Raw genomic sequence first — 18,333 nt, 5'->3', positions numbered from 1 at the left:
GCCACTTGACCTAAAAACAAAAGGTTCTGCAATCTGTGTCCAACAGAACAAATTCATAGGTCCTCATGTTCAAGAAAATTCTCCCTCCCCTAACATAATGTTACTGGAAGGATAATAAAGGTGTAAACAACAAATTCCCCAGTGGAGAAGAAAAGAATCACATAGTAGGTGTCATTTTCTTAGCATTTCAGTATATTTCTACTATTCTGTTTTTTCCTGATCAAAGTAAACAACAGCCACAGTCTGACAACATGACAGCGACTAATTGCACTGTGTTCTTGTACTGACGGACCTCTGCATTAGCTTAGATTTTATAGCTCATCAACACAATGACACAAAGTGGTAGGTAGAGACTGGCTGCTATGGCAACAAGTATCATGAACAGGAAAATGAGAGGCTAATCACACACACACTGAAATTTTCAAGCCAAAGTTTTGCAACGTTTCAACTTCAGGTCTTCATCAGGCAAATAGGTTCAAACTCAAAAGCTTGCCAGACAAAGAGCTTGAGGATCAAATCGTTCATTTCAACTCAATTATTTGTATAGTGGCAATTCACAGCATATGTTATCTCATAGCACTTCACGTAGTAAGGTTTGGATTCCCTCAGAGCAAACAGGTGGGAATTAACCAAAAAACAAAAACCCTTTAACGGGAAAGCAGGAAAAAAAAAACCTCTGACAGATCCAGGTTCAGGGTACGCGGCCATCGGCCTCGACTGCTCAGGGTGACAGTGGGAATAAAGGGGGTGGGGGATAGCAAGAGGGGCTGAGGTAGGACTAGCAGGACAGCAGATGGAGAACAGAGCAACAATACAAACAGAACAATGAACGTCGCTGAGGTCGGTGAGGCCAGAGACACCAACAGAGAGTGCACAGGAGCTCGGTGCACAATTAAAAATTTGGAAGCTTAGAAATTTCAGTTTGTGGACAGTCCCTCTTTTCTGCAGTAGATGTTGTTTGTCCTGCACCTGTATCCAGCTGGAGTCGGTTGCGCACACTATTTGTCTTATTGCTTTGTCCAGTATTGTGCAGCCAGGAGCACCCCAGTTAAAAGCTACAGAAGGTTCTTCGCTGTACACAGGCAATTGTACTTCACAGTGTGTAATTTACTTGTTTTCCTGTCAGACCTTGGACATCAGAATTACAAATTGTAGTCAAAATGCAGCTTTTTGGGAGGCATATCAAAGAGATATCAAAAGCAAAGCTTAATCATGCAAATGATATCATACTGTATTCATCTCAAACACAAACCCCTGGCAGTTCAAGACATCTGTGAAATTAGACATTAATCATGGATGATTACCTCAAAAAAAGTGAGCAAGAGCTGTTCAGTCCGCTTGTATATCCTATATTAGTTTACAACTTTAATGTGTTATTGATTTGCAGTGGTGAAAGTCTAACCTCCCTTGTAGCATAATAATGAGGATGAGGCTACAGCAAGAAGACCATTTATCTGTGTCAACATAGCACAAAGAGAAATTACACATCTCTCCCCTCCTTATGGTTTAGTCTAGGACTCAGGCCATTTCAGAGCCCATTACACAGGTCGTCTTTGAAAGCCACCCAGATGTACACTGACCTAAAGGGCTTTGTAAGACTGTGTGAATAAATGGCTGCAAACTGCCTGAGTCAATGCACTAGCTTTAGTTTACCTTGGAAGAAAACGATCAATATGCCATCTCATTTGTATTTTGCATGCCACTGAGCGGTACATGAGGAGAAGATTGAGGAGACAACAGAAAAACAAACTTTGTTATTAACCAATGAAAAGTTTTAGTTTCACAGACCAGCAGGACAAGATATAACACACAAACAGTCAAAGAGCCCAATTAATTTCAATTAATAACTTTTTCGGCATTGGTCCTTTACTGGATGTTGTAATGATAGAGATGTGGAATGTGGGGAAACAAAGCAGGGGAATAATACGGAGCAAGAACCTGCTGGCTGGGAGTCAAACTAAGAACTCAGCTGCTCCCTGTCAACTCCAACACTGGGTTGTACCCGAACAGGCATTTTTAATCACAGACACTTATTGTTCGCAGGTACATGTGCTCATTACGGTTTAAATTTGTGGGAACGGACTAATGTAGTTGACTTGGTAGAGTTGCAACAGTTAGACACCACTGATAAGCTTTTAATCGATAACGTCAGTTTCCAACCAAATTGCCCCACAATAACTATAGTTTGAAAAACTTCTTCACCCATGCTTAAGGTCCAGCGGAGGATCAACTTCGGAGGCTGCTTAGCTTGCAATACACTGACAGAAACCTTGGTTATGATTATTGGTTGATCCAGTGTTCACTGGTTCTTTTGTGTTGAGATTAGTAGGAAACTTGGTCTATATGTCCCCAGACTATGAGAAGGTGGTCCATGCTTTTATATAATCACACCAGGTAGTGACTCATGCTGGGTATTGACACATTTCACTTTAGTAGGCAGTAATGCCTTCGTGCCAGATCATTCCAAATCAATGTGAAAAGCACACAGAATGACCTCACCAGTTAAATTAGTTGGCAACTAATTTGGTCATCAGTCTTAGTCAAATAATTGACTATTTGTTGCACCCCTACTAGAGAGAACATCAAAGTGATAGAGCAGTGTCTTGTCAAAAGGTTAAGTGTAACTAGGGCTGATACCTGCTGCAAGCACATTACCCAGACAGCCAATATTTTCATTTATTAAATGGCTAAAACTGACTGAATTTGCCACCAACAGCTGTCATAGCTTATAAAATCAATGGTTGCAGAATTATTCTGTCATTCCATTTAACTTTAAAGGCCCTTACAGTTACAGCTTTAAAACCCTTGCTCTTGCAACTTAAAATTACAAGAAACATCACATTCCAAACTTTGATTTAAAAGTACTAATATAATCCCAAGTTAGCTTTCTATATGTTTAGAATTATCTTTATACCAACAAGGACTGAGCGAGTCTGTGGCACCACTTTGGTAACTGTGTAGACAGATAAGGAACACTTCAGTATAGTGTGTCCATCTAGGTTTTCATTTTGCTATTGACCACAGGTAGGTCAGAATTTCTGCAAGTGCTTTATCTATGGCAGCCTGCTTTGCACATATTCTCCTTCTCATCTATCACTGTCCAAACAGTTGACAAGTAGTGCAGTGGATATGGATCATTTTAGACGGACAGATGAACCACTCCCAGAGGCACGCTGTGGACACAGACAGGCACACTGCAGTAAGAAAAATGTGAAAAGAGATAAGCCCAAGAGGAAGCGCATACATATACTGTAGTCCATGACCTGGTACTATGCTGTGCTGTGATGCACATGGGTCCTAAAGATGACAAGGGATGAAAGTAGTCAATTTCTGCAAAAACTGTGTGCAATCTGTTCAGCTTTTATCTTCTAGGATCTGTGGGTTTACAATTTGCCTAATCACTTGCTTTACTTCTGTTACATTTTGAAAAATGTATCTGAAAGCAGGATTTGTCTTGAGTTTATCTTAGACTGTTAAATGTAACGTGCAAATGCCCCCCCTCACTGCAGCAGCATGTCTTCACTCGCACTATGGTTAGTTGCTGTGTGCATGCTTCAAAGGCTAAAGGATGGATGTGTGGTAGCTGGTTAACCTTCACAACTTTAGAGAGTTGGGCTCCCATGTCCAATCCATCAATTGATCAAGTACGCAATGAGACCATGAATCTTACTTCACTTTTCTTGTCAGCACATTGCAAATGGCCCATGCAGATGTAATATCATGTTTGCTCGGCTTAGCACTTATTCAAAACAGAGTCAGAGAATTCTCTTTTGCTTTCCACATCCAGAACTTTTCTCTCCTGTGACAAGACTTTAAGAGTTTATTTACTTTTACGTCTGACATTCTCGCAATCTTCTCATTCAATGGATGCAGACAAACAGATCAACAGATAGATTGGCTCATATGGAATAATATTTATCTTTTTGCATAAATGTGTGCTTAAAATGTAGTTTGGAAAATACACTCCATGGCCACGTAATAAAGTACACATATAAAAAGAAAATCCAGCACAACAGATCATCTTAAACCTTTTTGACATGTTCAACTATATGTTTTATCGTGCTGTTGTATGGGGGTATTATTGTAGCAAAACTCTTTGTCAATACGAATCGAGAGTTGTCTGTCTGTATTTCAATCCATGTGTCCAAAGTGAGATTTGTCAGTGTGTAAAAGAATTTGTCTATGTAAACTGAGATTTGTCAATGTGAACCGGAATCTTCAAAAGTCGTCTGAAAATTTAAAATTTGTACATGTAATAAGAGTTGTCCGTGCGTAAAAGGAGTTGTCAATGCGTACAAAGGCATTCGTAGTTGAAAAATTTACGTATCCCACTACACATCAGCATAAAATACAGACAACTCACCAGTTACGAGTCGTTCGGTTACACAATTGGCTCTTTTATTTCACGTGACTTTTGCTACACTTCTGCCGTGAGTGAGATTCGTGTCTGAAAAGGTCTGGGTTTTAGCTCCCTGACCACAGGCTCACAGGCTCGTCCATGGTGGCTGCGTTCCGCTCTGCTGCCCTGTACCACGGCAGTTCCCGGCATCTGCAAGCCAGAAGTTGTGTGGGACGGGGGACGGTGTCTGGCTGAGAACAGGGCTGACTAAAAGGCGGACCGCGGTCCGGATCCAGACCCAGACACCGTCTATACGGGTGTAAATTTGACAGGTCACTTCTATTTTACCGGTGCAGCTTTCCAATGTTTATCATTGGTCTATCAGCTCAGAAACACACAGACCAATTATGTACGAGTTCAGGCATCCCACGTGACGCTACTCAGCCAATGACGTCACTGCATTGCATCGCAGCTCTGCCTTCAAAAAGCAGTTGAGAGATGAGCGACAGAGAGGAGGACAGTAGTGATGGAAGTTCAACACTTTTCAGAGCTTTTGGCACGGCTTCCAAAGAAAAGCCGGTTCTTTTGGCAGCAGGTCAGTTCTCCCATAAAGCAGCAGAGATATAAGGGGATTGATATAAGACAGAAAAAAATGTGTTCAAATGTTTACATTTATTAGATTTATGTATTGTTAAAGATGTTAATAAGTTGGTTCAGGTTGTTCAGCCACGTTTTTTTTTCAAGGTCTACACTTTATTTTTTAGATATACAGTTATATATAAGTTCTTTATTAATAAATGTCAAAATGTTTTTGAACCGTACTGAATTTATTTGACGGTCAGTTTTTGATTACAGGCAGACTCTAATAAAACTACCAGGTTACAGCAACATATATCACACAAACTTAGTTAGACATTATGATGTTCTGGACCTTTGCTTTAATCCATTTTCTCTGACTGGACCTCTCTGAATTTTAGCTGAATACCCCTGGCTTAGAAGAAGAGGGACATGAGTCAACAACCTCTAATGATAAAACACCAGTCAGTGGAGAAAAAATAACAAAAAGAAAGCAAAGCTAAATGAAACTATTTCAATGTTTTAATAAGCCTGCTGCTTGTCCTGTGAATACTGCCGCTTTAGGAAACACTACAGCTGGAGATAAGGTTAAAGTTTAGGAAAGGGAGCCTGATGAAGAGGAAACATCAGCTCTACCTGATGAAGAGGAAACATCAGGTCTACTTGATGAAGAGGAAACATCAGCTCTACCTGATGAAGAGGAAACATCAGCTCTACCTGATGAAGAGGAAACATCAGGTCTACTTGATGGAGAGGAAACATCAGCTCTACCCGATGGAGAGGAAACATCAGCTCTACCCGATGGAGAGGAAACATCAGCTCTACCCGATGGCAGGAGGAGGAGCTGCTGACGCTATAATGTCTATAAGTATCTAATTGGTAGTTTGAAATAAAGGAGCTGCTGCGTGCGTGCGTGCGTGCGTGCGTGCGTGCGTGCGTGCGTGCGTGCGTGCGTGCGTGCGTGCGTGCGTGCGTGCGTGCGTGCGCACACATATATGAGAACCTGACCTGGCTTATGAGGCTGGAGTATACCCACTAGAAAAAACTAGACTACACCACTGATCTTGTCCACACCCTGCCCCACAATGTCGCGAACGCTCAAAGACTCTGGGGCATAGCACCACCTGATGGCTTGCAGATGCCGGGAACTGCCGTGGTACAGGGCAGCAGAGCGGAACGCAGCCACCATGGATGAGCCTGTGAGCCTGTGGTCAGGGAGCTAAAAGCCATATGTTTTTCAGATACGAATCTCACTCACGGCAGAAGTGTAGCAAAAGTCACGTGAAATTAAAACAGCCAATTGAGAAACCAAACGACTCGTAACTGGTGAGTTGTCTGTATTTTCTGCTGATGTGTAGTGGGATATGAAAATTTTTCATCTACGAATGCCTTTGTACGCATTGACAACTCCTTTTACGCATGGACAACTCTTTGTATGCATGGACAAATCTTATTACATGTACAAATTTTAAATTTTCAGATGACTTTTGAAGATTCCGGTTCACATTGACAAATCTCAGTTTACATAGACAAATTCTTTTACACACTGACAAATCTCACTTTGGACACATGGATTGAAATACAGACAGACAACTCTCGATTCGCATTGACAAATAGTTTTGCTACAATAATACCCCCATACTGTTGTACTTAGTACATGGTGTTATAATTATCTTGATTGTGTTTTGAATATTCAAGATCTTGGACGTTTTAATCAGATGAGGAAAACATTAGAAGATCTTCTGAACATGGACTAGTTTAATGACACTGCAAACTAAAACCGTAATAATAAACATACAGTTAAATGAATACCTCTATCTAAACAATCAAATAAAACAAAAGAAACGTATTTATTGCTGTTCCAGTGTACTGCATTAACTTTTACAGGTCTATCAAAAAAAAGGCCACTGAGTGCATATAGCACATTTTTTGAAAAAGTAGTTTGTTTAAAGTAGTCTTATCTGAGGACACAAGAGAAAACTACATCATTATTGCCTACACAGAAAGCAACAAAGCTGCTATTCTTTACAAGTTGGCATTGTTCTGTGGGGTAACAATAAGGATTAACAAGCATTTAAAGAATGGACGAATAAGAAATAACCAGTTCTGAGATAATGCACAACACAGACTTACCTCACAATTGGTTTCCTTTTAATTTTTTCATCATCATGGTAATTCCTGTTTTGCTACAAACTGCACTGCACAGCAGTTCACAGCATGCTGTGCAACAACTTCAAAAGTTTCTTTCCTCCTTCCTCAGTTTAAAAGTCCATCACATACAGCAGACAACAATACTTGCTTGCAGAATGTAACCCTATACGACCTAACTTTGATCCCTGCAAAGGTAGCTACAAATTGGGCTTCCCCACGGCGTTTTAGCAGCAAGATTTCTCTCTGTGTTGTATTTTTGCACAACACAGCCAGCAGTTTTGTTGCAACATTGAACTCTGTTTTGCTTTGTCTGAGCATGAATCTGTTTGACTGAAACTAAATCAATTCTGACTTTCTCGGTTTTGTATTACCTTAACTAGATCAATACTGACCTACAAGGGCTTGGATGACAAAGTAATGTCACCACATTCATCTCAGTCAAAATATTGGGCACAAAGAAAATGTCAGCGCTTTAACAACGTGCTCCACAGCGCAAAGAGAATCTGTAGGCCTGAATTTGTGATTTACTAAGGTACATAGTTGGAAAGCTTGTCGTGCTGCTGTCTTGTCTTAGGCGACTGCTATTAAAAAGTAACGATAGCCTCTAAAGGTAAAGTTTCAAAGGCGTCATCTATCTTTGCTCAGAGAACAAAAACATCATCATTTACATCTTGTCTTAAAGTTCACTTACAGAAAAAGCCAAATAAATATTTCTAACTTGCATTATTGTGTAGTTTGGAAGCAATGTGAACTGTACTTACCTTGGAAATAAAGCTTATTGCAGGGTAAAGCTAGTGTGGCTCCAGACCTCTGAATTGCTGGCCACATCTCAGATTTGTTTGCAATTTAAAGTGATCTGGTGATTGTGCATTGTGTACTTGCTGAAGTCCGTTTCCTTTGTTAAAAACAAGTGGCCTCTGACTTAGAAAAACGAGATCAGCAAAGTTATAACAGTGTTTTAAGCCAACATACATAATCACCATCACTTTAATAGACATACTTGTTCAATGGTTGTTAAAGATGTTAAATTAATTGCTTTGAGAAATTGCTAACATAGCGTCCATGTTGACTGCAAATGAACAAAACAAAATACAGCCACTTTAAACAGAAATTGGCTAACAAGAGCTTAATGTCAGACTGAATGATTAAGTGAGACAAAAATGGGAATTCAATGTCATTCTCAGGTTAGGTAAAGTTCAAGTTAAAATGCTAAGGATGGAAGTGAAAACAGGCAAGGACTTCCAAGGAAAACTAACTAGAATTAAAGGAAAGTGTCCATATACAAGTAAAAGTACAAGGGATTTAAGGGATTTTGTCCCAATATCTGTGGATCTATGCCAGCTTATACTTCACTGCAGTTCTTCAAGCATCTGCCCTGAACACTCAACCTTGAGCACTGTCCTGTAATGTATAGTATTGGTGGAAATGAGGAAGGTGGAGAAGCATATCTGAGTGTCATTAGGATGCTCTGTTTATCATGTGAAGGACACTGTTAGTGTAACCTTGAGTGAATAAGTCCACCATACTAGCACGATGAATATGCTAAGCGTGACCCCTGATAGCTAAGATGAAAAGAGGAAGCCTGCTCAGCAGACAGACAAAATCACCTCAGCTTTTCAAAAAAATCCATATTCAATGCATACCGAATATATGTGTGAGCATTCAGTCACGAGTGTAAGCAAGCGGCAGTGACGGCTGGCTAAATGAAGTAGGGCAGATGCAGAGCACGACAGCGCTGTTCCTTCCCACTCGCAGGAAAAGAGACTTTGTTAAGGACTAATGATTGTCACTCTGTCCCTCACTGTGAGGCAGAGAGTGGTTGATGATAATTAACCTTCAACACAATCAGACAAGACCTCAGAAGCAAAGTCACACAAAGCCTGTGAGTCAGGCCATGCATCCACTAATGTAACACACCTGTAAATTAACGAGAGTGCAATACCAACACCTCTCAGATATAAAAGCACAAAGCTAAAATGAAAGCAATGTTCTTGCATTAAAATATATATTGCAGGCATACTGTATACTGAGTTGAGATATATACATAAGCCAAGAGTAACTACAGGAGAAAAATATATATTCTAAGGCTGTGGTTTAAGCTTCAGTGTACCGCCGGCGGTACACCTACTAATTTGCATAGGAATTTCAAGAATGTCCGACGGGTGCAAACGCGATTATACAAACACTATACACCGATGGAAAGCTTAGATTCTCATGAATCCGCCGGTATAAACCACTTTCAGATGCGATTACCACAGCGGGTGAGAAAAACACATTTGTCCGACAAAAACAAATATTCATCCATCCGTTCTCTATACACGGCTTCAAAGCACACAGCGCGACTCACATTTCCGGGTTTATTATTACACACAAAAAAAAGATTCCACAAAAAACGGCCATAATCCAACCTTTTACATCAGATGACACAAGCCAGTAAACTATTTTGTCCAAAACATGTCCTGAAGTCGGTATAAAATCCCCGAATCGGTCGTTTTCAAGGAAATGCACCTCCCGATGCGCGTCCAATATTCCCCGTATTTTTCGTAATTTTTTTTATTTAAAAATAGAATATTAGCGATTTTTTGTACTGAAAACGGCTGGAATTGACTGCAGCTTAAAGGGTTAAAGAGACAAGATGGTTCAGAATATTCTATTATTCTGGGTGACAACTGCACAAAACACAAACTTTTTTTCTCTAATTTTGTTCAAAATGTGCTTATGATTAATTGCACTCATCATAGCTTTTTCAGCAAGGGTCAAACTGACGTTTTTGGCGATACAGCCATTAGTAACTCAGCTCACGTGACTGAATTTTTTTAATTCATTCTTCTGCAATTGCAATATAACTTGTTTAGCATGGATTATAAAAGACATGTTTAGAAGAAAGAAAATGAAAGCTGCCTTGCATTAAAAAGCCAGCAGTTTCAGGAGCCAGCAACAGACAGCAATCTGAGGATTCAAACATTCCATATTGACTGACTGACCATTTCCTTGTGATTCCCTTTTTTCCAGCCAATAACATGATTCTTAACATTTTGATATTCAGATTTTGATTGTTGCACTCAATTCTACCAAAAAATAGTGTCCCAAATTTCAAAGGAATATTTGCCTGTAGTACTTTGTCAATACAACTTTTGAGCTCTCTCCAATAACTCTTTATTGAAGGACAGCTCCAAAAAATGTGGACGTGATTTGCAACCGTTTCACCACACTGTCGCCAACTACTTGTATCCCTATATTTTGTTTGGGATGGGGTTCTAAATAATCTTACATTTTTCCACCCATGCTCCCTCCATATCAAAGAGCACGTTGTTCTCCGTATTTGTTGATTTATATTATCCCATTGCTCATCTGCAATTTGAATATTTGCCTCAACTTCCCACTTCTTTTTAATATAATCAGTGTCATTTCATTTCAAGTTTTCCAATCAGATATATATTTTGGATATTATTTTTATATTTAATTTGGATTGATAAGCCAAGATAAACATTTTGACTATTAATTGATTCATCTCAAAATTTTCTTTTTTTATATCATTCTCTAAATAGTGCCTCAGTTGCAAAAATCTGTATAAATCCTGACACACCAAACCCCAATGATCTTCGACTTCTCAGAAGCTTTTACAATCATTATTTTTAACCAACTCCCAAAACATATGTGGGCCATGCTTCAGATGTCAGATTTCTAACCCCTAAATAAACTGATTCAGATGTGTGGATCTGAATCACTGCTCAATAAATAGCAGGCTCCTGTTTCTGCAAATGAGATGCTCACTATTTCTTTTCAAGTGCTGCTTCTTTAATTAACAATATTTGTTTTGCTAGTAATCATGCAACCTTCAACAAACTGTAGCAGTGGAGGGCACATCAATTACCATAATCATAAATATTCATCATTATAAAATGTTGTATACCATCTTAAAGTTGAATTTCTTACAAGAGGTTTGCTAAATCAATATCAAGGCTAATGAAGGGATATCTTAAATGATTGCTGTCCATACTGAGTACAGCAGAAAGTGTACAGGGTATGTACATTGATTCCCTTCCAGACATTTGTTTATTCTAGTCAACAGTTCAGTGCATCGCAGTCTGAGAGCCCAGCCTGGCCCATGGCCAAATGCTATATATATTATAGGTGCTATGCATCAAAGATAGATTATGTGTGGGATATCTCTAAGTACATTATATACATTAAGATTCAACGAACTACATGAACACATTAAGGTCTATGTCACTGCACTGCCACTGTAACAATCAGTGAAGGCCCCAAACGTACTGAAAAACTGACCCTCGGTTCAACCTAATTGCCAACTACTACTCAAGGTACACCGGCTGTCAACACTGGTCCACAGCGCTCTGTTAAAACAGTCACACCGTTTTGTAAGGCACAACATTGCAAACGAGTGAACTCTGGAGCACACATACAAATAAATAGTAGCCAATGAGTGAAGTGAGCAGCAGCGCTCCACCCATCTCTCAAATGAGACCATGAAACACAGCTGAGAAATTTACAAACAGGTACAGGAATTAAATTTGACCAAATAAAACTGTGTTATCCAGCCACATTTACATGTCCACCTAGTGCAGCACAAAAACAGAGCCATAAAGTGTTGCCAGCATCACTAAAAATAGACCTACAGCATTTGTGTGAGAATTCAAAAGTGGTATCCCCATGGTCTGAACATCTGTGACAGAGACTTTACCTGCAGGCCACTCCTCTGCAGCTGGACTGGGACGTGCAGTAGTCCTGTCCGCCGAGTCGTGATGCAGAATTCTGTTGCATATACCTGAGCTTTAAAGCAAATTGAATATTTTCATGTGTCTGTTATAGGTGAAAGGCTTTTAAAAAGTAATGTCAAATGCAGGAAAACATAGGGCTTTATCTGTGTGCAGCAAGTCAATTTGAGTTTGACTTTTAACTAAAAAGGTCTTTCAATAGAAACCAATAAAATGTTATTTCTTCCACTAATTATGGCAACTGCAGCAATATTTCAGTCTCATTGTTTATTAACTTTTGGTTGACAGGATTGTGTGGTCATTTTTCATATTCCTCTTTACCAAATGAATGATTTCAGACAATTGTAGCTGTGAACTAACAGGCCATGCAAGATTTTGCTTGACATAAAACACTGAAACACAAGTTGCTGCATTACATTATTAATCCAACTGATAACAGAACAGAATTTCCTGACAAAAGTTGCTCCAGTTTGTCTCTCTTGTTTGTTTGTTTTCACTAAAAGGCAAGACTAAACAATAATATTTAACGATGTAAGTTATTTTACAAGTCCATTATTTATCTAACAGTAGCCGGGATTGTTTAATGGTTTGCTAATGTTGGTTTCAGGCAGACAAGTACACCGCTAATGTTTGTTACGGCAATTTCCGGTTAACCCGGCTGGTACACAGTCGATGCTGTGAGCAAGAGCGACACCTATTTTTGTTTTAAAGAGATTAAAAAGTCAAAGTCGTCAAACTTCGACAGATATCGTGGAAAAACATGTACATTTTTTTAAGTAAGTCCTGCTAAATTCAATTAACTTACCACTGAGAGGAACACGGCTAATGTTAGCTCAGCAGCAGGTGTGACTATTTCACTAATCAGTGTACAAAATGGAGATATTAACGGACATTTAGAGCTAATAAATTGACTTCAGAATCTACCGTCTGCAGGTGACAAAGGAAAAACCAGCAGTAAGCTACAAAGACTGCACTTCCTTCAAAAAAAAATTTACTAGAATAAACCTTAGAACTAACATAATTCACTTTAATTTACTTCGACAGACGTTGCACCAACCGTCATTTCGCCCTAAACTGGCAGCACGCACTTCCATGAAGCGTTCAATGAACCTCGGACAAAATAAACTTCCGACTTAGGCTTCATTTCAATACTGTGGATTCTGGTGAATTTTTATGTACCTATTTCTGCCTTTTCTGCAACAGTTTATGCTGGAAAACACTGAATTCGCGAAGCAGGTGAAAGTTAAAAATATAATGGAATAAATATATGTATGTAATTAGCTTTTCCATAATAGATTAAGTGACTGCATGGACCTGCAATTCATATTTTTGTGAGAGAAAATACCCAGCACTGCATAAAAATAAATAAACACAGAAATCACCCCTAATCATACCCCATCTGGATCTCTGGATCAAATCCTCCTGAATGTGTCACACTGCAAGCTCAAACAAAGAGCAAACACTAAATTATGCCACAAACTTCAACAATTTCTATTCATGTTCATGTTCCCAGTAATTCATATGACATCAGTGGTCTTGACTAATTTCACAATGGACTCTCATGCATGTTAAGTGAATTCTTGACCCTTAAAAAATTATCTTAATTCCAGATGAATTTCTTAAGCTTTCAACCCATTGTACAGTCTCCATCATTAAAAGGCGTTCGGTCTGTCGTCATGGAGCTGTAATCTCAGTTGTCATCTCACAATATTTATGTTTTAACTATGCTATTTGGCAGTGCTGTCGTGTGATTTGTGTCAATGCTTGTCCAAAACCATGAAATTATTCTTAATTTAATCATCCTAATGACTAATTCCCCCACGCTGCTTTTTCTGGCTTCCAGATCTCTCTCTGTTTTGGAACAAAATGTCTGCTAGAACTGGACTTGCAGGACAATAAATACTTGATATGCGCCCAGTTCATAATTGCATACAGGCTATCCAATATTATCACCATTCCCAATTACTGAGCTGTCAAACCTAAAGTGTTCCTTTGAGGCATCAGCTGTAGCACTTGGCATCGCACACTGTGAGAACTTGAATTGCCAAGCTGCAGATAAACTTTTGAACGTGCAATTGATTCCGTAGAGCAAATATCTGACTTATAACGAGAGAGAAAGCCAGCAAAGCAGTTTGTGTTTATGGATGCAGCATTTATGCATTTTGAGATCAACACAAAGCACTTGAGTTTGCAGAAATGTTAGCGTCTGCTGGCACCGCTGTGGCAATAACAGGTGGTTACCATGTGGCTGCCAATAAAGTTCTCAATAAGTAAAAAGCGGATGATAAGCAAAGCAGAAATTATGTTTTTCAAAATTAGGCAAATAATTCTGAAATACTCTTTATAGTATTCTTAATATCTGTAATTAAAGGAAGGAAAAAGCGTTTCTTTGAACCACATAGCGACAAGAATAGCCTGCATAAATCACTAAGTTGACCACCTGGATGAAACATATCTGCTGCTTTCTATAGATATCCATTGCCTCAAGTAAGAATGATTCTCTATTTTAATCTACTACTGCATCACTGCACATCGTGTTAACTACTTTAAACGACAACAGAAGGGTTTTCTACCAGCATGCTTTAAATAACAACATCAAAACCTGTGGATGGCACCAGTGGAGTCGAAAACAGAGCCAAAGTGAACCACAAGGTGGAGCCAAAAATGAGCCCATTGTGCATGTCCTCTCTCTAAATCTCACCACTACACCACATTCAGTCATTCCATCTTTGCTTCCTTGCAATAATAAAAAGAAAATGTAAAAGTCCACACTCCAAGCCTACAGGAGGTGTTAAATCAACACGTAGCTCCAGCAGCTATCGATCAACCCCTTTAATGAATTTGCACTTGATCTATATCACTCCACTTAAAGTGAATAGTTTATCTGTGAGCCCTCCTGTCATCTGTCACGACGGGGAAACGTCCTCGGCTTGTGCCTCCTACCAACTCATGCTTTGTGAGCTTTTATTGACACGCTGCTCTCCACTCACAGCTGCACAAGGACAGTTTCCATTCAACCCCAGCATGCAACAATTAGGCTACAGCAGGAGTTTGGTAGCGTGGCTGGAACATAAAACCGGAAAAATGCTGGAATAATCTGCCAGCTCCAAATATTCAGAGTCAGAATGAGGCAGGTTAAAGCATCGTTTCATTAGTGGCCCTATTGTGGATAACCAGTGTCTCAACTTCTCCTGCGTAAAAGCAAATTTGTTAACGCAGCTTGATTCTTTTTAAGCATCCTCACCGCGCTGCATGTGATTCTCTTTATACTACTGCATGTTTCCATTTTAAAGACGCAGTTGTCTTACCTGTGCTGCCTCTTTTTTTAAATTCTCTGCTACTTTGACACAGCTTCTCCCCGTGTTAGTGTCCGCAGAAACAGGAGGCTATACGCGGATTTGCAAGAAAAACGGAATTGCAGAGTAACTCAATTTCCCCCCTTGGTTAGTTCTCTGGATCTTGTTCCGCGCCTCCCTCCACCGCCGACACTCTCTGGACAGATAGATGGGCAGATGAAAAAAAACTGAAAAATAATGCGTTACCGATCAGCTCAACAGCAGTCCGGTTAAATATGATCTTTAGGATGACCCGATCATCTCCAACAGTAAATAAAAAGACATCCACGTCCCAAATAGTTGGAAAAAAATATCCCTGCTCACTTTATCTCCTCCCGAAGAAAACCAGTCCTTTTCTCCCTTGCACCGGTGGAGAGTTTTATCTTTTTATACGCTTTCCTGCTCAGTCTTTACTCGTCCAGTTACCTTTCATGTATAAAAATAAATAAATAAATACAAATCTGACAGGCCAGCTGAATTGGAATCTGTTTATTCTAACGATGCCGGTGATGCTGCGTATCCCGCATCCCACTTACCACTGAGGCAAGGAGCGCAAAGGAAGGGAGAGGAAAAAGCAGCCAGGCAGTGATCTCGCTTTGTGCGGTCGCTTCTCCAAAACAAAACGCACTCCAAAAGGAGCACCTCTTTTACATGTTGTGCTGTAAGGTGTAGTCCTGCACAGTCAGCTGTAGCTCTCCACTGCAGTCCGGTAGGAAGAAAAGATGCAGGGCAGATTGAGATGCGGGCGAAGTCTCGTCTTTTTCCCCCCCCTCTCCTCTTACGCGCTCAGAGAGAGGATTTTTCCTCTGGTGCCTTCCTCACACAGCGGCTGACCAGACGTGGAAAGGCAAGGCGCTCCGGACTCGTGGTGCATTTATAGGAGCGTTACAAAACTCCGGAGCATGTGGGAGCAGCCTGGAGAGCTCATCTGGCAACACAGGGAAAATCCATGTTATTAAATGTTGCTGCATTCTGGCATCCTGGTGTAAATATATATAAGCAGATCATTTTATTGCAACTTCCCATAAATATTTATGCTCCTACCTGTCTCCTTCAGGTTACAGTGTAAACACATTTTTTATTTCAGTCAGCCTGGGTATGCATCAGCTGCAACAAGGTGTTCTCCCTCCTGGGCAGGTGCAAAGTATAACCTCCAGAGCAGACTCCCTCTGACCTTATCGCCAATCAACAAACAGCCCCCAGCTCTGGCTTGCACTTTTACATCTGTCAAGATCTGTGGGGATTTAATAGGTGAACAGTAAGGTCACTCTGATGCTCTCTTTTTGCCCTTTGACTGCTTGTTGGCTGTGGGGAATTTTTTTTTCCTATTTTCATAGCATTTCTTACACTCATCAAGTCTCCAGAGTTGCAGAGTGGGAGAATTGTTGAGGTCATACTGTTACAGGGGGATGAATCACAGGCTCAGCCGACTTAAGCGTCTGTTTAAACACCAAACATGGCAGTAAAAAGGTGAAGGTTGATGCAGCAGCTCGTGATGGAACAGCCTAGAATAATGTCTTGACATTTTCACCCCCAGCCCAACACCAGACCCTCAACACATCCACCAATCACGTCATGCTGTCATTACAGCACCAAGGCTGCAGAGAAATGTCCACACACAAGCCTTGAAAAGGAATTTTTTTGTCTGTTCATTTGGGTTATTTAACTTAATTATATGTCTATATCTATCTGTCTATCTATATTTATATTTATTTATTTTTATTTATTTTATTTTTATTTTAATAAGGTCCTCTGTCAGGGAATGCTTTGTTTTTTGTTTTTGTTTTTTTGAAAACTAAATAAAAAGTTTTTTTTAAAAAGGGAAATTGCTTGCAGAATCCAACAACTGCATCATGTAGAAGCAGACTGGAGGAGAAAGAATTTGGGAGGGATGTTTTTCTCCCTAGTACAGGAGACTGGGGATGTTTTTTTTAGCTGCATCGCTTTCAGATTACAACTACACGAGGCCTTTATTCCTTAAAAATCACCTGCAGGTGCTTTTAGATATGGCCGCAGGAATAACAGTGACTGAATGAATAATCCTGTAATATGCACAAACACGGCAGCATATTTGCACACGTCCTGAAGAGCATTATCACTAATGCAATTTGCATACCATACAGTCAGTATGTGTTGAGTGATTTATGATCTATTATTGACAGAAAATGAAATCAGCGTGCTCAAAGTGGGATGCAATGAAGTGGTACCCATCATCCACATTCCATTATATGTGGCCAAAATGGAACTGTAATGGGATATTTGTGTCTAGTAATGCAGGCGGAGAGTTGATATTAATTTTTCATAAGCCCCATGGGAGACACACAAAGCTATGCAGAAAGTGTATTCGGCTATTTTCTACTCTCCAAACGTATTGGCTAAATCACTGTTATTATTTTGAGTGTCAGGAGTTTAGTCCCCGCTAACACAAAATCCAATCACAACAGGTTGATGTGTCAAAGACAAGCTGTCACTCAGTGACAAGGAGGAAGTGTCACCGGGTGTCAGAGAAGTGTAAAGCTGAAGCAGAAACGGGTAAGGCATCCTTTTCATGCCCTGCACAGCTCTTCTTTGTCAACCTGGCAGTTGCATTACCAGTAGTGCAACATGATTGGAAACAGTTTGGTTGGATGTTCAGGCTATTTGCAGCCCGTGCAGCCTTAAACCACTATGAGTCGAAATGAAGATCATGAGAGAGTTACAGAGGTTTGGTCTTTCTCCACATCACCGACTTTGTTTTTTTAAACTGAGACGCAACAGTCATATCTCTTGGGGAAATTTAGCAGATTTCTTCTGCAACTATAAAATGCTTTTTTCGTATACGCAGTAGCAGGGTAAGACACCATAACAATGACTATTTTCTTTTAAAAAATATGTGTTCTGAATAGCAATAAAACATGTGCACAACAAGTATGCTTACCCATTTAGAAAGTAAATAAATCAAAACAGATCACAACTTTGACATTATAAACCTAAATGTAAAATCTTGCCTCAACAGTCACTTTGAACATGACAAACATGTGCATAAGATTACCTTTATTATCACATGTTTGTACTGCTCCAACTTCAACTGCAACATAAATGTTCAATAGAACAAACACAAGTCAATTGCAAATCTTGCAAATCTAATTCAAGTGGTTCAATCATTGGCAACTAACTTTACTGTATCTGTATCTTCATTGTCCTTGATATTTAAATT

The 18,333-nt window shown here is 39.7% G+C and overlaps 1 protein-coding gene across 4 annotated transcripts in view; it reads right to left on the bottom strand.

Annotated features, from left to right (window-relative positions):
- Nucleotides 1-16,050, bottom strand: part of grik4 (glutamate receptor, ionotropic, kainate 4) — a 337,318-nt gene extending 321,268 nt beyond the window's left edge. For 3 of the 4 annotated variants that reach the window (XM_051958364.1, XM_051958363.1, XM_051958365.1), the window contains exon 1: nucleotides 15,111-16,050. The gene's annotated coding sequence lies outside the window, so the exon portion shown is untranslated. The remainder of the gene's footprint in view (nucleotides 1-15,110) is intronic. The other variant, XM_051958366.1, reaches the window with a different exon arrangement.
- Between the last annotated feature and the right edge of the window lie 2,283 nt (nucleotides 16,051-18,333).

This window comes from Acanthochromis polyacanthus, chromosome 13 (assembly GCF_021347895.1).
Source record: "Acanthochromis polyacanthus isolate Apoly-LR-REF ecotype Palm Island chromosome 13, KAUST_Apoly_ChrSc, whole genome shotgun sequence".
In the NCBI taxonomy this organism is placed as follows: domain Eukaryota; kingdom Metazoa; phylum Chordata; class Actinopteri; family Pomacentridae; genus Acanthochromis; species Acanthochromis polyacanthus.
The sequence above is the reverse complement of the archived record's forward strand: the minus strand, read 5'-3'. Positions and strand labels throughout refer to the sequence as shown.